We start from the raw sequence: 23023 nt of genomic DNA on the forward strand, positions 1-23023 counted from the left end.
GTTGTGCTGCTGAGACTTTATAAAGCTCTGGTTAGGCCCCATTTGGAGTACTGTGTCCAGTTTTGGTCCCCACACCTCAGGAGGCATATACTGGCACTGGAGTGTGTCCGCGGAGATTCACACGGATGATCCCTGGAATGGTTGGTCTAACATATGAGGAACGGCTGAGGATCCTGTGATTGTATTCATTGGAGTTTAGAAGATTAAGGGGAGATCTAATGGAAACTTACAAGATAATACATGGCTCGGAGAGGGTGGATGCTAGGAAATTGTTTCCGTTAGGCGAGGAGACTAGGACCCGTGGACACAGCCTTAGAATTAGAGGGGGTAAATTTAGAACAGAAATGCGGAGAAATTTCTTCAGCCAGAGAGTGGTGAGCCTGTGGAATTCATTGCCACAGAGTGCAGTGGAGGCTGGGACGCTAAATGTCTTCAAGGCAGAAATTGATAAATTCTTGATGTCACAAGGAATTAAGGGCTACGGGGAGAATGCGGGTAAGTGGAGTTGAAATGTCCATCAGCCATGATTGAATGGCGGACTGGATTAGATGGGCCATATGGCCTTACTTCCGCTCCTATGTCTTATGGTCTTATGGTCTTAAACCTATGCCCTCTAGTTCTGGACTCCCCCAACCAGGGAAAAGACTTGGTCTATTTATCCTATCCATGCCCCTCATGATTTTATAAACCTCTATAAGGTCACCCCTCAGTGTTTGATGCTCCAGGGAAAACAGCCCCAGCCTATTCAACGTCTCCCTATAGCTCAAATCCTCCAACCCTAGCAACATCCTTGTAAACCTTTTCAAGTTTCAGAACCTCTTTCAAATAAGGAGACCAGAATTGCACGCGATGTTCCAAAAGTGGCCTAACCAATGTCCTGTACAGCCGCAACATGACCTCCCATCTCCTGTACTCAATATTCTGACCAATAAAGGAAAACATACCAAACACCACCTTCATTATCCTCTCTACCTGCGACTCTGTGTTCAAGGAGCTATGCACTCCAAGGTCTCTTTGTTCAGCAACACTCCCCAGGAACTTACCATTAAGTGTATAAGTCCTGCTAAGATTTGCTTTCCCACAATGCAACTCCTCGCATTTATCTGAATTAAACTCCATTTGCCACTTCTCAGCCCACTGGCCCATCTGATCAAGATCCCGTTGTGATCTGAGATAGCCTTCTTCACTGTCCACTACGCCTCCAATTTTGATGTCATCTGCAAACTTACTAACTATACCTCCAATGTTCACATCCAAATCATTATGTAAATGACAAAAAAAAGAGGACCCAGCACCAATCCTTGTGGCACTCCACTGGTCACAGGTCTCCAGTCTGAAAAGCAACCCTCCCCCAACATCCTCTGTCTTCTACCTGTGAGTCAGTTCTGTATCCAAGTGACTAGTTCTCCCTGTATTCAATGAGATCTAACCTTGCTAACCAGTCTCCCATGGGGAAACTTGTCAAACATCTTACTGAAGTCCATATAGATCATGCCCAATGCTCTGCCCTCATCAATCCTCTTTATTACTTCAAAAAAATTCAGGTTTGTGAGACATGATTTCCCACGCATAAAGCCATGTTGATTATTCCTAAGTAGTTCTTGCCTCTACCAATATGTGTAAATCCTGTCCCTCAGGATTCCCTCCAACAACTTGCTTACCACTGACGTCAAGCTCACCGGTCTCTGGTTCCCTGGCTTGTCCTTACTGTGGACACCTCCTGACAAAATTCAGTGTTTTTGTGAAATAGTGATATTGAGGAACTGTGGAATATTACAGATGTGACAATGCAGGAGAGTGTTTTATATTCAGTCAGCTATAATATGATAAGCAGTGTGGGCAAGGTAGCCAGAAAAATGAGTGTTAGATTAGATTAGATTCCCTACAGTATGGAAACGGGCCCTTCGGCCCAACCAGTCCACACCGACCCTCCGAAGAGTAACCCGCCCAGACCCATTTCCCTCTGACTAATGTACCTAACACTACAGGCAATTTAACATGGTCAATTCACCTAACCTGCACATCTTTGGACTGTGGGAGGAAACCAGAGCACCCGGAGGAAACCCACGCAGACACGGGGAGAATGTGCAAACTCCACACAGACAGTCACCCGAGGCTGGAATCGAACCTGGGACCCTGAGCCACCATGCTGCCCCAGAGTGTTCTTCTCACATCTCCTTTTCTTCTCACACACTGCCACTTGATGGCTGCCTAGCAGAAAGTTATCCAGTTAGTAATGTGAGTCGGTGCTCTGTAACCCCTAGTCTGGAGTCCAGGCTGAAATTTCATGCAATCTCGGTGTTCTGACATGACACAGTAGCAGCTGCAAATCTGAAGACTTCCTGCTCTCTTCCGTCATTTCATATGGAAGGCTGAAGAATTAAGTTTGATATCATTCGATGGTGTCACCCTCAGCAGAATCAGCTGCTACATGCAGTCATGATCTTGGTGGCAGGGCCTGACCTCTGCCCTCGTGTCACCTCCTTGTACCTGCTTATCAGGCGGTTATTTCTCGATAGCGGGTGGGCTTCTGAATCTGGTTTCCACTTGCATTCTGTAATTTCTGAGACCGGAGTGGTGATAGTATTTTGCCAACCCCCATAGATGTTGGGTTGAATGAAATGTCTCTCACCTCTCAAAGAAGCCTGTGAGATCTTAGGCCTTGACAGAGGTAAAGGTGGAGTGAGCAGTGAGGGGTGGGGAGATGTAAAGAGGGAATAGTAATTTAGAAAAGAAGTCAGTATACCAATGTTCTGCAACATTGTGACTTGAAACTTGTGAGCATTCTTGGACAAGGAGAATGAGGCATATCAGAATTTGATGTAGGAGGCAGTTGAGAGTTTCAAGATGCACTTGGAAATGAACTTTGGAGTTCTTTTAGAACAGGGTTGGAAGCAGATAACTGAGGGGTCGTGGATGATACACAAGACTTTGAAAGAGCCTTCATTCTGGAGTTCATAATGTGCTTGGTATTTGCTGTGGCTGAGAATCTTGATATTTGTGAATTAAAGTGCAGAGAAATGGAAATCTGTTTCACTGCTTTGTTAGAGGTCTGACATTGACCAATAAAGTAAAAAGGTGCTTTTGGCAAGGAACTCTAATGAGATGGTAAACAAACATAATGTGTTGGACAAACACTGCAGGCCTGTGGAGAGAGAAACAGAGCTAACCTTTGAATTGAGCATGACTCTTCCTTTATTTTGTATTTGTTTAAGATTTTCGGCAGCCACAGTATTTTGCTTTTATACTGATGAGATCGTGGCCTGTTTTGTAGATTTGAGTTGAACTGCAACCAGCGTGGCTCGGTGGTTAGTACTGCTGCTTCACCGTACCAACGACCCAGGTTCGATTCTAGTCTCGAGTGACTGTGTGGAGTTTGCATATTCTACCCATGTCTGCGCGGGTTTCCTCCGGGTGCTGTAGTTTCCTCCCATGTTCCTAAGATGTGCAGGTTAGGTGAATTGTCCGTGCTGAATTGTCGATAGTGTTCAGGGATGTCTAGGTTAGGTGCATTAGTCAGGGGAAATCTAGGGGATTCGGTCTGCTGGGTTACTCTCCGAAGAGAGAGAGTAACCCAACAGCAAATGGCCTGTTGCCACACTGTCTGAATTCTATGATTCAATCTGTGTCGTTACTTTAGGTTTGTTACAGTTACATCAATCTACAGTTTTGCGAATAGTGTTTTAGAACTTCATCCCCTCTTGCAAATTGTTGAGTTAATGTCTGTTAAATTAGTGATGAAATACATTGCTCACAGCAACCCCTGTTAGTTGCGCAATGGCAGGGAAAGGGTAAAGAAGCTATATCAAGACAAGCCCCTGAATTGCACAACGCTACTGTTACAAGTCTTACTTTTGTCCTTGAGCACGGAAATCAAAGCTGTCTCTTCAGTGCGGTATTGAAGGTACATGCAAGGTAATATTGGAGGTGCAAATTTTGAAATGACCTGCTAAACCAAAGCCTGAACAGGCTGCTCAGTTGAATGTAAATTAAGAGCCTGTGGCACTATTTCAAAGACGATCTGTGTCCAATCTGCTGACTAATATTTATCCCTCAATCAGTATCTCAAAAAACAAATTGACTGGTCATTCTCCCATTGTTGCTTTGTGGACCTTTGCTGAGTGCAAATTAGATTAAGTGTTTCTTATGTTACAGTAGTGACTAAACTTAAATGAAAACTTTATTGGCTGCAGAGCACTTGACATCATCAAACTTGAAAAGCAAAGTATAAATGCCAGGATTTATTTTCATTAAAAACGTTGCAATTAGTTATTAAAACGTGAATCATATTTTTCAGAATTTTGAAACCAATGAAATAGCACTAGTTCTAGAAAATTTGAACATGGGAAAAGTAAATGGAAGAAAAATTGACTGTTAATTGGCAGGAATTTTACTGAAACTTGGTTCTGGCATTGTGTGTGTGGTAGATAGTTTGATCTTGCCTGACAAGTGAATAATGATATCACCTTTATTCTATTTAGTGCTTCATACTATTGGAGACTGACCTACATTGCCTAGTATTAATTTTGATTTTGTAACTTTTAGTGAATCCACATTTAAGGTATTCCAGTTTCATATCCCATCATCAAAAGGACATTATTAGTCATAGATTCATAGAGATTTACAGCATGTAAACAGACCCTTCGGTCCATCCCGTCTGTGCTGACCAGATACCCTAACCTAAACTAGTCCCGTTTGCCAGCACTTGGCCCATGTCCTACTAAACCCTTTCTATTCATATACCCATTCAGATACCTAAATGCTACAATTGTACCAGCCTCCACCAGTTCCTCTGGCAGCTCATTCCATACACTCACCACCCTCTGTGAAAACGTTGCCCCTTAAGAGTCTTTTATATCTTTCCTCTCTCACTTTAAACCTATACCCTCTAGTTCCACACACCAGGGAAAAGACTTTGCCTATTTATCCTATCCATGCCGTTCATGATTTTATAAACCTCTATAAGGTCACCTCTAGCCTCCGACACTCCAGGGAAAACAAACAGACCCAATTTAGCCTCTTCCTATAGCTTAAACCTGCCAACCCTGGCAACATCCTTGTAAATCTTTTAATAACTCTTTCAAGTTTCACAACATCCTTCCGATAGGAAGGAGAGCAGAATTGTACATAATATTCCAAAAGTGGCCGAACCAATGTCCTGTACAGCTGCAACATGACCTTCCAACTCCCATAATCAGTACTCTGATCAATCTTATCTACCTGTGACTCTACTTTCAAGGAGCTATGAACCTGCACACCAAGGTCTCTTGGTTCTATAATACTCCCTAGGGCCTTACCATTAAGTGTAAAGGTCCAGTTATGATTTGTTTTTCCAAAATGCAGCATCTTGCATTTATCTAAATTAAACTCCAACTGCCACTCCTCAACCCATTGACCCATCTGATCAAGATCCCATTGTAATCTCAGGTAATCTTCTTCACTGTCCACTACACCTCCAATTTTGGTGTCATCTGCAAACTTGCTAACTTTGCCTCCTATATGTTCATGTCCAAATCATTTATCTAAATGACGAAAAGTAGTGGACCCAGCACCCATCCTTGTGGCACTCCACTGGTCACAGGCCTCCAGTCTGAAAAGCAATCCTCCACCACCACCCTCTGTTTTCTACATTCGAGCCAGTTCTGTATCCAAATGGTTAGTTCTCCCATATTCCATGGGATCTAACTTGCTAACCAGTCTCCCATGGGGAACCTTGTTAAAAGTCTTACTGAAGTCCATACAGATCATGTCCACCGCCTTGCCCTTATCAATCCTCTTTGTTACTTCTTCAGAAAATCAATCAAGTTCGTGAGACATGATTTCCCACGCACAAAACCATGTTGACTATCCCTAATCAGTTCTTGCCTTTCCAAATGCATGTAAATTCTGTCCCTCAGGATTCTCTCCAACAACTTGCCCACCACCAATGTCAGGCTCACCAGCCTGTAGTTTCCTGGCTTTTCCTTACCACCTTTCATAAATAGAGGTACCACATTTGCAACCTCCAGTCTTCTGGTAACTCACCTTGCATGAAAGATAAGCGAGGATGGTTTAGGATTGAAGGCGACAAATGAAGAGAGTTAAAAAGCAGAAACTACTTTCATTGAACTAAAGATAGATGCCACACATGCTGCACATTTTCTCAGAAGTTTTTTCAAAAAGTAATTACAAACTGCCCTTTTAACTTTGAAATGAGAGCATCAAAAGAGGAGAGAATATTGTTCAGCCTTGAGCAAAATTTCAGGTTAAAAGGATCTTCTTTTCCCTTATCTCATTTCTCTTTTCCTTCATGCACACAGTAAAGAAGAAATAAAATAACTCCCACCTTAAGAAGTTATTTATTTCATTCCTTTACATGTACTCTGTCCAAAGACAGGTGCTTGGCTGCAGATGCTTAATCCTGAGCGTTCTTTTTGGTGGCTGCTGTCAGTGGCGGTTTGCTATTGCCTGGCACATTGAGGCAGGACAAGGAGATATCTCCCAATTCTATCTCAGCCAGAATGGGAATTGAACAGACACCATTGTCCTTATTCTGAACCACAAGTCGCCATGCCAACTGAGGTAACCAGTTCCCAAGAAGTGTCGCATGCAAAGCTCTTAAAACAAAAGTGCAAGAGGAAGGTCTTAAAATATCAGCTCCAACTTTAATATTTTTATTGCATTCCGGATCTAAAATAGTGTTTGTTTAGAAGGTGGATGCTGAGCTGCAGTAAGCCACGTAAGAGGTCAGGCTGAAGAGGATTGTCTTCTTTATAAGGAGCTAGTAGAATAGATTATTGAGTACAAATGATTGCAAAATGGTTCTGGAATGGCAGAAACCATTGAACTGGAAACAGTTTCTCTCCGATCCACATGCGTGCTGACTTGGAAATACACATTCGTTGTCACTGGGTCAAAAGTTGTTGTGGTTCTGTTCGCCGAGCTAGGAATTTGTGTTCAGACGTTTCGTCCCCTGTCTAGGTGACATCCTCCGTGCTTGGGAGCCTCCTGTGAAGCGCTTCTGTGGTGTTTCCTCTGGCATTTGTAGTGGTTTGAATCTGCCGCTTCCGGTTGTCAGTTCCAGCTGTCCGCTGCAGTGGCCGGCATATTGGGTCCAGGTCTTATTGATTGAATCTGTGGATGAGTGCCATGCCTCTAGGAATTCCCTGGCAGTTCTCTGTTTGGCTTGTCCTATAATAGTAGTGTTGTCCCAGTCGAAATTACTATTAAATACACTACTATTATAGGACAAGCCAAACCGAGAACAGCCAGAGAATTGCTAGAGGCATGGCATTCATCCACAGATTCAATCAATAAGCACATCGACCTGGACCCAATATACCGGCCACTGCAGCGGACAGCTGGAACTGACAACCGGAAGCGGCAGATTCAAACCACTACAAATGCCGGAGGAAACATCACAGAAGCGCTTCAGAGGAGGCTCCCAAGCACTGAGGATGTCACCTAGACAGGGGACGAAACGTCTGCAACACAAATTCCCAGCTCAGCAAACAGAACCACAACAACGAGCACACAAGCTACAAATCTTCTCACTGACTTTGAACTGGGTCAAAAGTCCTGGAAATCCTGACTTAAAGGCACTGGAGTGGCACTGGCTCCCCATCCTATTAATCACTCGGGTGATAAGGATCCTTGCTATGTAAAATAATCTACACTATGATCCTACTTAAGGAGACTTCTACAGTGGAGAGAACTGTTGTGCTGCAGCTTTCCCATGTAAAGTTCTCCCTCGATTGGGAGATTCCTATTCTTAATGAGTACCACAGACACATTTGTGGTTTTGTATTCCTCCAGTCTTGCCTCATTACCAACATATCCTTCATGGCCATGAGAGTCTGGAGTGACACTCGAACCCAGAGCTTCTGGCTCAGAAGTGAGGTTGCTTCCCACTGCACCACAAGGCCTCCCATCTGACATGACCTGAACAGCAATTGGGGAGAGAGGGCAGAAGTGTGCCTTGCAGGATATGCTCCCACCACATTAAGGAATGCAGTTGTTTCTGATATAATGTGATAGTTTTGTTCTTGTGCAATTTCGTGTTCTAAGAAATCACGTTATAGCCAATAGAAGTAAGGAAAGTTCACGCTCTACAGATAACGGTTCAAATTCTTCAATCACGTTAAAGCTGAAGAAACTTGAGCAGAACCGACCATTAAAAAATGCTAGGAAATTGATCTAGATGAATGATTTGAATATTTTGGACATTTTTTGCGTGATTCTTACCCAGATGGGAAGAGATATCAAGCAATGTATCATGAAGAAATTAGTGGTTGCTATAGAGATTGTGAGAAAACAAATGGTGCATTGTGAATTGGTTGTATTCATCCTAGGTATGTTCTTGGCAGAGTGTAAACTTTTTTTAAAAAAATTCATTCTTGCGGTGAGGATATTGCTGACTAAGCCAGCACTTTCTGGTCATCTTTAATTCCCCATAGGATAGCTATGCATCAAGAATGTTCTTGTGGGTCTGGGGTCACAAGTAGGCCAGACTAATTAAGCCAGGCAAATTTCCTTTACTAAAAGTCAAGTTTTGAAGACAATCAAAAACAGTGATATCTAATTCCTTAGTGAATTCAGAGTTCACCACCTGCCATAGTGGCATTCATGCCGATGTCCCTAGAACATTAGCATGGTGCTCTGGATTATCAGTCCACTGACATTACCACTACACCACCAGCTCCTCCATCTTACCTATCATTTTTGACAGTCAAAATTCAAGCATGTACATTTCATGCTAAAGATCTGAAGCAGAGATGCCGAATTTGAAACTTTAACTCCGTTTCTCTCTCCACAAATGCTGTCAGACCTAATGGGTTTTTCCAACGTTCTCTGTGTTTGTTTCAGATTTACCTTTGTGCAGTTGACCTGCTTTTCAGGAACTTCATCTTTTGCAATGCACCTCTCAAAATTCTGTTTAAAATTATTTTGTGAATGTTTCTTATGACTGATCTTTTCCCAGGACCTGTAGTCTTCAGCTGACCCTGTAATTATCGAATGCGGAAATGCTTATTATGAATGAGTAAATGGAAATAAAACACAGAAATCCACAGAAAATGCCAGTTTTGGAAAACTCAAGATTGTATTAGATTAGAAAACACATTTTCTGTTGTTCACTATTGTTTTTCAAGAAGTAATGTTGAAATGAAGAATAAACAGGTAATACATTTTTTTTAATTTCAGCTCACCAGTGGAGAGGATATTCTTTGAGGCTGGCAGTTTTGATGTGGCACAGGTAGAATTTTAATTTCTGCTTACTGAATGAAATAAGCAAACGTTTCACTTCACTGATGAACCATAATTGTTAGTTAATGTTGTTATATATTCTTATAGTGTGATAAAGGATTAAATATTCACACATAATTTGTTTAACTTCAATAACCATCATTCTTTTCTTTAATTTCAATGGCTAATTATCTTGATATCATGTATAACTGAACCTTTAATCCTCATGCTGAACTGCGAAAATGCAAAGTGAGATATAAAAAGATCTGATGTAAATTAATTGTTGAGCAATGTTAGTAACCACAATGGCAGACCAACAGTGAGCAATTCAATTACAAGTTAAATTCTTTTAGTAGTTATAACAAGGTCAGCCAGGTGGACCTCATAGAATGTGAGTTCCCTGATTGGGGCTGTTAATCTGGTCTAATCAGGGAGCCCTGGCTGACAGATACAAACATGAGTGTCAGAGAATCTGTTCGTTCTGAGCGTTGGCTCTAGGGGAGCTGGATCAGTGTAAAGGACTTTCCACATATAAATGAAGGGTGAATTGATAATGCTATGCCAGCCTCTCTGGAGTTATTTCAAATATCTAAACAGTACTCCTTCCCATTGTAACGTACTGGTATACTTTTGAAGCTCTGAACAAGTACATAGTAGTTGGGATATGTTTTAAATCAGGGTTTTGTATCAATGTGGAAAATATCCCTCTTTTTATATTTCCAGTCCTCTGAACTTGAGGGTGAACATTCCCTGAACCTTTTTTGATTCTGTCTTTTGTCTCCAAGCTCCATAGTTTGGTGACGTGTGAACATGGGTTGCAGCTCCTGTTTTGAACTTGCCAATGTACCTTGCTTTTCAATACTTGGCGAATGGATCTGTCCTACTCTTTCCCTTCGGACTGAACTGTTTGACCTCCCACTTGCTTCTATTGAAATTCGCCTGTCATAATTTTACCCATTCATTTCAACAATCAGTTTCTGTTTGTAATGATATGCTTTCATCTATTTACATCCTCTCAAGGATTTAGTTCTACAGTATGAAGATATGGTGATGATTTAAAATGGATTTTGCCTTTACAAATAACGGTGCAAGTAACAGTATAGATATATTAAAAGAAGAAGCAGAGTCATTGCTCGGAATACATGTTAATAAAGTTCTGGTTCTCAAAATATAGACCAGGTTGGCTAAGACATGAGGTCGTTCTGCAATTGCATACAAGCTAGTGAAGCATATCAGTGAGGATATAGAAAAGGTGCTGATGTATGATGGGAAATCACGAGGTGGCAGTCTGAAACCTCTGTTTGGACAAGAGAAAGAAAACCTTTGTTCAGCCTGACATCGGTTGCATGTGCAAATACAAAATGTTGGAAGTATTGAGTAGATCTGGCAGCATCGGAGATCGGAGTTCTTCAGCTCCGAAGGAAATCTTATGGACTTTATGCTGAAGCAAGGGGGAGGAAGGACAAGAGGGAAGCTCTGGGATGGGATAGAAGTAGGAGACATTAAAAACAAAGATGTCATGGATCAAAGGGAGTGGTAATTAGACAAATTTTTACTTGAGTGAATTGTACATGGCAGAAGATTGAGCTGCTTGGTCTGAAAGCAAAGCAAGATTGAGGCAGGCGTGTGGTAAAACAAAAAATTGAAACAGGAAAGAGGTCATTATCTGAAAGTATTGAACTCCTTGGCTTTCTAGACTTAACATAAAGTGTCTAACAGAAAGATGAGGTGTTGTTCCTTGAGCTTATATGGAATGTGACTGGAGCGCTGTGGCAAGCTGAGGATGGAAATGTACGTGACAACAATTACATTAACATGGGAAGCAACTAAAAGCTCAAAATTAAAAATCACACAACACCAGGTTATAGTCCAACAGTTTTGTTTGGAAGCACTAGCTTTTGAAGCGCTGCTTCTTCATCAGGTAGTTATTAAGCATTTAGAAAACTAATGCTTCCAAATAAACCTGTTGGTCTATAGCCTGGTGCTTTGTGATTTTTAACTTTGTCCTCCCCAGTCAACACCAGCATCTCCACATCAAAACTAGAAGCTCAGTGTCATACTTCTCGACTATCTGAAGCAGTTCCGTAAAGCATTCCCTCAATTCATGTTTGATCTCCCCAATGTAAAAGAATTGATTATTGCAAGAAGTAAGTATGTTAGTTCAAAGGAAGTACAATTAAATTGCCGCTTTGGATGGTCAGGAGAGGCGATTTTATTAATGGATGCAAATTGGTTCTGATGGATGAAGTAAAATTTAGTTTCTATAATCCCATAAGTCTCAGGGTCACATGTTCACTGTGACTTTTTCAGGCACTAGATGGACATGCTGTTAATATCCACTATTCTTTTCAGATGATAGGCCCTCAGACATGGGATAAAGTGGGCCAATAAGTTTGTGAAGGACAATCAGAAATGGATTTAGTAGCATAAATGCAGGAAACGAGGTCATGGAAGAATGATTGAAAGTGTTGTGTTAAATCATTACAAGTGCTGTGTTCACAGACAATATAAGATCATTCAACTGGTAAAGTAATGACTTAACTTTCTCTTTAAGTATATCTATACTGTTATTTCCACCGTTATTTGTGAAAGCAAAATCTATTTTATATCACCACCATGACTTCATACTCTAGAACTAAATCCTTGTGGATGCAAAGCTGGGCTTTGCATTGAAGTTTTCATTTTGGTAACGGCAATATGATAGCAATAGATTGGGAAAGGGGAAGGTACATTGAGACCTCTGTCCCTGTACACCAGCCGCTGAAAGTAAGCATGCAGGTGCAGCAGGCAATGAAGAAGGCAATTGGTATGTTGGCCTTCATATTGACAGGATATGAATATTGGAGCAAGGGTGTCTTGCTATCATTGTACAGGACCTTGGTGAGGCCATGCCTGAAACGTTGTGTGCAGTTTTTGTCTCTGTATCTAAGGAAAGATGTTCTGAGATGTTCTGACTATTGCGGGAGTGCAATGAATGTTAAGCAGTCTGATTCCTGGGATGGCAAGACTAATGAAGAAAGAATGGACCAAGTAGGACCACATTCATTAGAGTCTAGAAGAATTGGTGGGGAGGGGGTGTGAGGTTTGCAAGTCTCATAGAAACCTATACATTTCTAACAGGACTGAAAAAGGTAAACACAGGAAGGGTGTTCCTGATGAACACAGGTCACAGTCAAAGGACACAGGGTCGGCCATTTAAGACTGAGATGAGGAGAAATTTCTTCACTCAGAGTGGTGAGCCTGTGGAATTCTCTGCCACCAAAACCGTTGGGGTTTCTGAGCTGTGAATGGGAAGGTTTTGAGAGGATATGTTATCAATGATAGTCCTTTGTTTGGGGATGACAACATGAATAGGTGAGATAAGAAACTTTATAATGATTGAGATGTATAAAATTATGAGAGGCTAGACAGTACTGACAGGAAGAAACTTTTCCCCTTGTTAGAGGGTTCAGTGACCCGGGAGCATAATTTTAAGAGGCAGAATGTTTAGTGGAAATGGGTGGAAATGTTTTTTCACCCAGAGTGCTATGGGAATCTGGTAGTGACTGCCTGTAAGGATGGGAGAAGTTTGATAGGTGTAAGACCCTTGTAATGGGCTCTAGACCTTGATTCCTCTGCTAGATTCTCATGCTTTGGCAAAACCATTTTATTTAGTCTGGAGGCCATGAGGATTTAAATTTTTGAGTAGAATCTCTCTTTCTGTGACATGAGATCTTTCATACCAATTGTATGCTGGACGAGTGCAAAGTGACCTACTTACATTCTGTGAGCTGCTCGTTTGTCCTGGGAATCTGCTATGATTAAAATATCTATCTCCCATCATGAGTTTCCTACAGGGAACAAGAATACATATGCTCGGGTAGTTTGAACTCCATTCCTCTTTATTTGCAATGAATCTACTCCCTTTAATGGACATCATCTGTGCAAGTGAATCAAGGTCTCAATGTCACAGCAAGACTGACTCTTAAAACAAAATAACATTCGTGGGAACCTTTTGGAGAACGTTTTTTCCACAAGCATTCCTCATGGATTTCTATCCCTGTTTTGTTGAATAAATTTGAGTAAACTGCATTATTGGACAATATTAATCCATTTAACTGAAATAATTAATCAAGTGATTTTTGCTTGCATGGTCTATTGCTGCATCTGTGGAAAAGGGCATCTCTGTGAAAATTGTATAGAAAAGATCATTGATTCTACTACAGTATTTTCCTCTCATAATCTCAGTTCACATATTTTAAGAAACCATTCATACTATACTATACTTCAAACAAAGTTTTGGGCGGCGGGGGGGGAATACAATGTTGTGAGATTTCAGCTATCCTTTCCACTAATTCCTCAATTTATGCTGTGTTCTGGAACGTGCCAGTGGAAACAAAATGAGAAGACAGTGACATTTGAGAGGGCTGAAGACGTGACAAGAAAATGTTGGAATTCTAGCATCTCAGGAGGCTCAGTCTTATATTGCGTATTATCAAACATTCACAGCAGGCTGGGCCGAGGCTGAAGGGCTATACTATATCAAAGACAAAGTCACCACCACCCTCAAATTGTTTGTGTCTTGGTTCTTCCAGGGCTTTGCTGGAGACATGCACAGGTTCTTCCAACAAATGCATAAATAAATGACTGATAACCTCTTTGTCTCACCAGGAAATGATGTCAGTTTTGCAACTGGTGATGACTGGGTTTTCAATAGTGGCTTCCTATATATATTTGAGACTGTATGTGGCAATTTGAACATCCTAAGATTGCCTGGGAGTTTTTGTCTACTACAGAAATATCCACTCGTTAAAGGACACACGACATTTTATGCAGTTACATGATATATTCCCAGATAGCTACCCTGATACTTGTTAATCCAACTTCTCTCTTTTTTTAACCAAGAAATTGGTTTTGATCAGATTATTGCTATGCTGAAAATGAACTTCAGGTATTTGGACAAATTTAGATCACCCTTCAGAATGCATTGGCCAGTGTCACTAGAATGGTTTCCAGTTGTTTTGTGTTCTTTACAAGCAGCAAGATTTTGACCTGCAGGTCAATCAAAACACAGGGCACAGAGTCTCTTGAAACTATTCCATGAAAGAGGAAGTGGAAAGCAATACGGTTAGAATCTGCAATGGATGCGCACTGTTGCCTGGGATGACTTCTTGGTTATGTAATTCCCTTGATTTCAGTCAGGCCTGCCCACCTGACAACCATTGAACAGGCGCTTTCACACGTGGGTTGCTTGGCATACAGCAACCAAAAATGGGCCACAGGAATGTTGTGGAAATAAATATTTGTATGTCATAATTAATTTACTGCTCTGACCTTATTTCAAATGTGCAGTTGTAAATTTTTACACATCTGATATCTTTAAATGGTATAATCCCTGCTCCTGGCCAGTGTTATCTGGGGTTTACAGTTGGAGGGCCTTGCCAGTGATGACTCCACTTGCACCAGACTTGACTATCCTGGCAAGAGGCAGCATATAGGCCACTTTACATTTTACAAAAGCCTTAGAGGAAACTTGATGAGAGGCCTTTCAAAATAAGGATAGATTTGACATGGTAAATCTGGAGAGAATGTTTCCTTTTGTGGACCAGTACAAAACTGGAGCCCTTAAACACCAAATTGTTTTAAACCCAAAGGAAAATCCAGAATTTTGTTCACTCAGAGTCGATATAATGTGGGACAGTCCACTGCAGGAAGTTGATGAAATGAAGCTGTTGAAGTTTGCATGTTTTCAGAAGGAAATAAGGTGAATACGAGAGTAAAAGGAGCATAAAGATAAGTTGAAAGCCTGAGGTTGGTTGCTTTGAAATCGAAATGTACTTCTATCGAATGTAAATGCCGACACTTACTAATTGGGCCAATGGTGTATTTCATTGCTGTAAATTCTGTGTAATACTTTGATGTTGTGGTATGATTGTTTTATTTTCTTGTAGTGGAATTTCCAAACCAAATAAAAGTGCTGATTTAAACGGAAGTAATTCTAGTTGCTGAGATACTTTGACTTGAGCAGATAAATGTGAAAGTGCAACTTTAATTTTTTTATGTAATCCCAACTTTACTAATAAAAGAAGTCTACCTTATACAAGATTGCACAGAGAGTCTCCAAAAAAACGTGATGAGGTTTTGAAGATTCCGAGTTGTGAAAATCTTTTCTGTTTTCCCAGCAATAATTTATTGCTGGCTAAGTGTGTTTTATAGCATTGCATCAAGCTGTATGGAGCAAATATGTGTTGTAAAACCTGCGCAAAGAGAGTGGAAATATTTCAGGTATGATTATAATCACAGTAAAGGATTTAAGATTGATATTGCACGTGTTACAGGACTAGTAATTGGTAAGAATAGCATGCATTTAGAGTATATTTGTGTTATTTCTGCTAGAGTAACTTGCCTAGGTTTGTACCTTTGTAAGTAGGGCTACAGAAACCCAAGCATGTGGAGATTACAATGCTTGTGGTTATTCTGTCAGGTTAGTCATTTTCCTGTAAATATCTTTTGTTGACTCTGAAGAATTAGTGTAGAACAGAAATGTACAGCACAAAGCAAGGCTGACTTTGGCCTTGTTGAAGATTGATGTTTAATATATATTCCAAATGTTCTTGCAAATGAATTTTGAAATTAAATACCTTACTCTTGTGTGTATAAATTCTAAATATTCTTTTGATCAGAACTTTTATTTCACAGTGAATGCCACATGCCATCATTTTTCAACACTTCAGTGATTTTCTGTCAATATAGGTCATTTACTTGATAAGTGGGTACATGGATGTAATACAGTTTACTTTAAAAAGATCTTTTTAAACAGTAGGAAATAGAAACCTTGCTGCGTGGTGACCCAAGTCACTGGATTGTAGCCTTTTATACCGTACGTGGGGTTCACAGTTGTGGTTTATGCAATGCTTATGCATCCTGTGAGGCACTGCTGTTTCTGCTTTACAAGTATTTTGTAAGCACCTGGACAGCTTGTCCCATGACCATTTTTTTCTAACCCCCCCCCCCCTCTCTCTCTCTCTCTCTCTCTCTCTCTCTCTCTGTCTCTGTCTCTGACTCTCTCTCGCTCGCTCACACACACACACACAACACACACACACACACACACACACACACATACTTTCTCTGACTTAAGGTGATTCTTCAAGTTTTCTACGTTGTTTGATCTGAATAAGGTGGTTGTTAGAAGCTTGGGATCAAGCTTGCAAACCAAGTTCTACACAAACTAATCACCTAATCTGCGTTTGACCTCTCCACTGCAGAGGTCACATTGTGAGCAGCGGCTACAGTAACACTTGCTCTCTTACCTGAGTATCGCTGGGTGGGTCTGCATTTATTGCAGCTCCCTTTCACTTCTTGAAAGGCTGCTGTATAAATATTATAGGTAGACCCATGATGGTGTTCAGAAGGGAGGATCCAATGATACTGAAGGGATGGCAAAATATTTCTGATTCAGAGTGGTGAGTGGCTTGAAGGGGAAATTGCAAGTGCTGGTGTTCCCATGATTCTGTTGTCCTTATAGATGGTAGTAATCAAGGGTTTGAAAGGTGTTATCCAAGGTGTTTTGGTGAATTTCTGCAGTGCGTTTTGTGGATGGTACATACTGCTGCTGCTACAGAGTCAGTGGTAAAGGGACTGAATGGCACCACATCCACAAAAGGTAAACAGGCTGCTTTGACTAGATGTTGTCAAACATCATGAGTATTGTTTGATGTGCACTGAATCGGGCAAGGGGAGAAAATGTTCCATACACTCCTGAACTGTGACTTGCAGATGGTGAGCAAGCTGTGAGGACTGAGGAGGTGAGTTATTCACCGCAATATTCCTAGCTTCTGACTTGCTCTTGTAGCCAGAGTATTTATTTGGCTGGTTCAGTTCATTGTCTGGCCAGTGGTACCCCCTTCAGGATGGTGACTTGGGAATGACTGAAGGCGGGTTCATCAAATTGTTGCTTGACACCACTTGTACACATCTCATCGCCTCATGAACCGTTTTGATTTCTCAATTGTAGACTGTCACCTGTCACTTCTCCCTGTGCTAGATCCTCCACGATTCTGGGAGTTCTATTCTAGCATCAGTCTTGGCCTCTTGTGTGGCATTTCTGGTGTAAGAGCTGCCACCCTCTGGCCAGCACTCTTCACTGGGCCCATCTTCCACACTGGGGTTCTTTAATGCTGGGGAAGATCTCATCACAGCCTGATTGGCCTGTGGTTCAGGGGACCTCCCATGAGAGGCAGTGGAAGTCCCTCGCTGGTTCTCCATTTAGCAAGCGACATCCCAATGAAGAGATTCCTCCCTATATAGCAAACTTAGATTTAAACTACAAAGGCTTTTATGCAATAAATAGTCAGAGTTTGTGTAAATCAGAATGAATTACACACAAATTGGATAATTATTGGCCTTTGTACAAAACTTGACATGGAATGAGACCAAATTCTGAAACTCAGTATAAGTAATAATGGTATTTAATGCCTTTAACATGTTCGCTTTTATTTACTTGAGTTTTTAATTAGTATAAGTCTTTTCATTTCAGAGTAGAATCTGAGGAATCCTCTACCATAATTATTAACATGTGAATTTAAATGAACCAGTTTGTGCTGGGTGGTTATATTTTAATGTTGCTTTTCTTTTCTCTTTCACTATAGAGTACTGTTCTTTCACATCAAAATGTTCTGTTGCAAGAATTGTTAACAGACTTGTTAGCTATTACTATTGAATGTCAAACCTCATCAAATATGAACAAAAAACTGAAAGACCAGCTGGAAATCAGAAATAAAAATAGAAATTGCTGGAAAACCTCAGCAGATTGGACGGCATCCATGGAGAGAAAACAGAGTTAACGTTTCAGGACCAGAGACTCTTCTTCAGAAGTCCAATCTATCAAATAATAGACCTTTTGTGTTTGAAGGGGCTTTGTATCATATCTGGACCAAAATTGCTACCTGACTGGGTGCTTTAACCAGTATACTTAAGGAAGAAGAGGTATTGCTTATTACTGAGTAATGCACATAATTTCTGGCAGTAATTTGAGTGGACAGTGATGTTAGAATAGGATCTGCACGGTTACATGTTTCCCTATGATGATAGACAGGAGAGATTGAGTGAATCCTTACAGTATAAAGGCAGTAGGAGTACACTTAAGAGGGAAATGAGGAGGACAAAAAGTGGACATGAGAGAGCTTTGGCAAATATGGTTAAGGAGGATCCAAAGGGTTTTTTATAAATACATTTAAGGTCAATAAGTTACCCAGGGAGAGAATAGGGCCTCTCAAAGATCAGTAAGGCAGCCTATTTGTGAAGCTGCAGGAGAGGGAGGGAGATACTAAATGAGTATTTTGCATCAGTGTTAACTATGGAGTAGCAGATGGAAAATATAGAATTTGGGGAAATAGATGGTGACATCCTGAAAAATGTCCATATTACAGAAGAGGAGGTGCTGGATGTCTTGAAACACATAAAAGTGGATAAGTCCCCAGGACCTGATCAGAAATACCCTACAACTCTATGGGAAGCTAGGGATGTGATTGCTGGCCGTTGCTGAGATTTGTATCATCAATAGTCACAGGTGAGGTACCGGAAGAATGGAGGTTGGCAAACGTGGTGCCATTATTTAAGATAGGTGGTAAGGAAAAGCCAGGGAACTATAGACTGGTGAGTCTGACATCTGTGGTGAGCAAGTTATTGGAGGGAATCCTGAGGGACAGGATTTCCATGTATTTGGAAAGGCAAGGACTGATTCGAGATACTCACTCAACATGGCTTTGTGCATGGGAAATCATGTCACACAAACTTGATTGAGTTTTTTGAAGAAGCAACAAAGAGGACTGATGAGGGCAGAGCAGTGGACATGATCTATATGGACTTCAGTAAGGCGTTCGACAAGGTTCCCCATGGGAGACTGATTAGCAAGGTTAGATCTCATGGAATACAGGGAGAACTAACCATTTGGATACAGAACTGGCTCAAAGATAGAAGACAGAGGGTGGTGGTAAAGGGTTGTTTTTCAGATTGGAGGCCTGTAACTAGTGGAGTGCCACAATGATCGGTGCTGAGTCCTCTACTTTATATAAATGATTTGGATGTGACATAGGAGGTATAGTTAGTAAGTTTGCAGATGACACCAAAATTGGAGGTGTAGTGGACAGTGAAGAAGGTTACCTCGGAGTACATTGGGATCTTGATCAGATGGCCCAATGGGCTGAGGAGTGGCCGATGGCATTTAATTTAGATAAATGTAAGGTGCTGCATTTTGGAAAGGCATATCAGAGCAGGACTACATACCTAATGGTAAGATCCTGAGGAGTGTTGCTGAACAAAGAGACCTTGGTGTGCAGGTTCATAGCTCCTTGAAAGTAGAGTTGCAGGTAGATAGGATAGTGAAGGCGGTGTTTGGTATGCATTCCTTTATTGGTCAGAGTATTGAGTACAGGAGTTGGGAGGTCATGCTGTGCTGTACAGGACATTGGTTAGGCTACTTTTGGAATATTGCATGCAATTCTGGTCTCCTTCCGATAGGAAGGATGTTGTGAAACTTGAAAGGGTTCAGAAAAGATTTACAAGGATGTTGCCAGGGATGGAGGATCTGAGCTACAGGGAAAGGCTGAATAGGCTGGGGCTGTTTTCCCTGGAGTATCAGAGGCTGAGGGGTGACCTTATAGAAGTTTACAAAATTATGAAGGGCATGGATAGGATAAACAGACACAGTCTTTTCCCTGGGCTGGGGAGTCCAGCATAGGTTTAGGGTGAGAGGGGAAAGATTTAAAAGGGACCTAAGGGGCAACGTTTTCATGCAGAGGGTGGTGGAATGAGCTGTCAGGGGAAGTGGCGGAGGCTGGTAGAAGTTCAGCATTTAAAAGGCATCTGGATGGGTAAATGAATAGGAAGTGTTTGGAGGGAAATGGGCCAAGTTCTGGCAAATGGGACTAGATTAGGTTAAGATATCTGGTCGGCATGGACAAGTTGGACCGAAGAGTCTGTTTCTATGTGGTACATCTCTGACTCTTTAAACCCACATAACAAACCAATGCACGTTAAAACTGCAATGGGAAAGGTTGCTGTGCAACACAGTGGTGCAAAATGAGAGTTTGATCTGGGTTTTAGAATTGCGCATGTATCATTCAGTTAAATTGTAGCATTTGTTTTCTCCAAAAACAAAAGCCAGAAGTATAAAGATTAGATCTGTGAGAAATAGATTTAGGTAAATGCAAATTCTAACCTGAAAATCTCCCTCCTGGGGCTGAGCAAAATATATAACAAAATCATTTTGTATCAATTCAGCTGGTTAATACTTGGACTATACTCCTTACACGATTTCATCTGAATATTCATGGGAGGCTTTTCCACATACTCTGATAAAATGAGTAAAGTGAGCATGCCCTGTCAAATTTGGCAAAACATTGTTGTGCAATACTCTTCAGATAAGATTTTCCTGATATTACAAATCTTTTTAATGAATTAATGAATAGGGTGCCTGAGAAGTTCAACCACAGTTCATTTTCAAAGAAAACTAATATTGAATTTATGCTGTATGCATACTACTTGATTCAACACAAAGCACTCTCTTGTGGGTTTTGATCAGCTGCCTATAAATAAGGGGATTTTGGGCTTAGAAGTTTCTTCTCCCTCAACCCAGAGGTCTCACATCTAACCTCAAAATTTTCCATCATTTAAAACTAATTCTGCAGTTCAACTTTAATGATGTATGCTCGGTTCTGAAATTTAAGTCACTGATTACTTCATTTTGCACATGTTAGTTAATCAGGTTCTTGAAGATCATCTTTGTGGTGGAGGAGGGGATTTCCACAAGCTTGTTAAATGCCCTCCTGTTATCAAACTCATGAATACTCTGTAAATGAATAATTGCTTCCTGGAGTAGTGAACCTGGTTTTACATTTACACTGCTAGCTGAAAGTGATATCCTATTTTTATTCAATCACAGCTCACTGTAAATTATTATATCTGTGTGGGTATCGACAAACATTTTAACAGCACTTAGAAAAGTAATTCTCTTCTTGGCAAATTTGAAGCATTTCTCTTCTGTACCATCTACAGAAAACAGTAAGGATGTTTAAGAGTGATTTTTCAGGATATCTCAAAACACTTAACAGCCATGGAAGTTCTATTGAAGTGTCAGTGCTTTTGCAGATGTATTTCCTTTTCAACCTGTTCAGAGACGGTGCTACACACCTCAGGAGCAGATGGAATTAGAATCCACGCTTCCTGCCTGAGATGCTGAGCCACTATGACTACAGCAAAAGGACACTCTTTAATTTTGGAAACAGAGCAATCTATTGTTATTGCTGAATTGATTTGTTTGCAAAGCATTAATTATGCACTCTGCATCTAATTTCACAAATCAAATATCAGGAAGAATTAGGAGTAGGTTTAGTACATAAAGTGCTTATGTGTAGGACATCACTGTACCCAAGTTGCCGATTGTGTGTCACTTACAGAACAGTGAAAAGTACCTTGTGAACAATGAAGCACTTTATGACTGATGCATAGCCACTGAGAGCTTCCGCGTATGCTGATCTGTAGGCAGATGCATTAGTTTCACTTGCAGACACCATGGATTCTGGGAATTTGTGCAGTGAACATCGTTTGGGACATTGTAATGAAGGTTCATAATATTATTGGGGAACATTTGGATTCTAACTTGGAGGAGGTATAGACACATAGAAACTAGAAGCAGGTTATTTGGCCCTACTATTCACACTCCATTCAGTATGATCATGGTTGATCTTCTGTCTCAATGCCATGTTCCCACTTTCTCTCCATATTTCTTGATGCAGCTACTGTCTAAAGATTTATTATTGTACTGACTAACCTGACCTCCACAGCCTTTGTAGTAGTGAATTCCACAGGTTTACCAAATATTAAGTGAAGAAATATTTCTTCATTGCAGTCCTAAATGGCTAATGCAATATCCTGAGTCTGTGACCCCTGATTCAAGAATCCCCAATCAGAGGAAGCATCCTGTCCCCACCTCATGTTACAACACTGGGTAAATCCGTCTGCTAATGTAAACCAAACACACAGAAAAGCTCACCTCGCCTCGTAATCTGTTAAAGTACTTTTAGAGAACCACCCAAATTCCACTATTTTAAGAAAAAAATTAACAATTTATTCTTTAACTCCAAAAGAAACCATTAAACAACAATTATCTACACTGTAAGCCTCCTTTGTCTTAACGATTAAGCTACGTCCCACTCTATATCAATATACTGATCTGATAAAATTTACAGAAAGTCAATTTCAAAACCAGCCAGTGCTGTCAATCCTCCTCTGTATCTTCCTGGGTCGTCTTCGGTCTTCTGCTGCACAGACTTTTCGTATGGAAGAGGTATCTTTTAGAGGGATGGTTAGCAGGTGGTTTGAATGGCAGTAAGTGCTCTTAGTCTCTCTGACTAACTGAACAAAATGCATGTTTTTTACATCCCAAAACATCGGATCGATCATTGGTTTGATGTTGTCAAAACAATAAAATTCAAATTTGATTGGGTTTTAGTAACTTGAGGCATAATGTAAACTGGTTGAACTCGAATTGTTGTCTAAACAATTCAGTACCTGATCTACATCTCAAATGGCACATCTTCAAATTATCCAGCATGCACTGTGCCTGCAGTCAGTCACATGACAGGCTTAGATCAGAGTGGTGCTGGAAAAGCACAGCAGGTCAGGCAGCATCCGCGGAGCAGGAAAATCGACATTTCAGGCAAAAGCCCTTCATCAGGAATAATTCTGACCTGCTGTGCTTTTACAGCACCACTCTGATCTAAACTCTGGTTTCCAGAATCTGCAGTCCTCACTTTTGCCC

General features: G+C 40.9%; 1 protein-coding gene across 2 annotated transcripts in view; it reads left to right on the forward strand.

Moving 5' to 3' along the window:
* Positions 1-23023, forward strand: part of LOC122555801 (cytoplasmic protein NCK1-like) — a 218519-nt gene that overhangs the window by 79439 nt on the left and 116057 nt on the right. Inside the window, exon 2 of one of the 2 annotated variants that reach the window (XM_043701943.1) lies at positions 9181-9232. The exons of the other annotated variant lie outside the window; for it this stretch is intronic. The gene's annotated coding sequence lies outside the window, so the exon portion shown is untranslated. The remainder of the gene's footprint in view (positions 1-9180; positions 9233-23023) is intronic. 2 annotated transcript variants of the gene reach the window in all.

The sequence above is a fragment of the Chiloscyllium plagiosum genome, chromosome 13, assembly GCF_004010195.1.
Source record: "Chiloscyllium plagiosum isolate BGI_BamShark_2017 chromosome 13, ASM401019v2, whole genome shotgun sequence".
NCBI classification, from domain to species: domain Eukaryota; kingdom Metazoa; phylum Chordata; class Chondrichthyes; order Orectolobiformes; family Hemiscylliidae; genus Chiloscyllium; species Chiloscyllium plagiosum.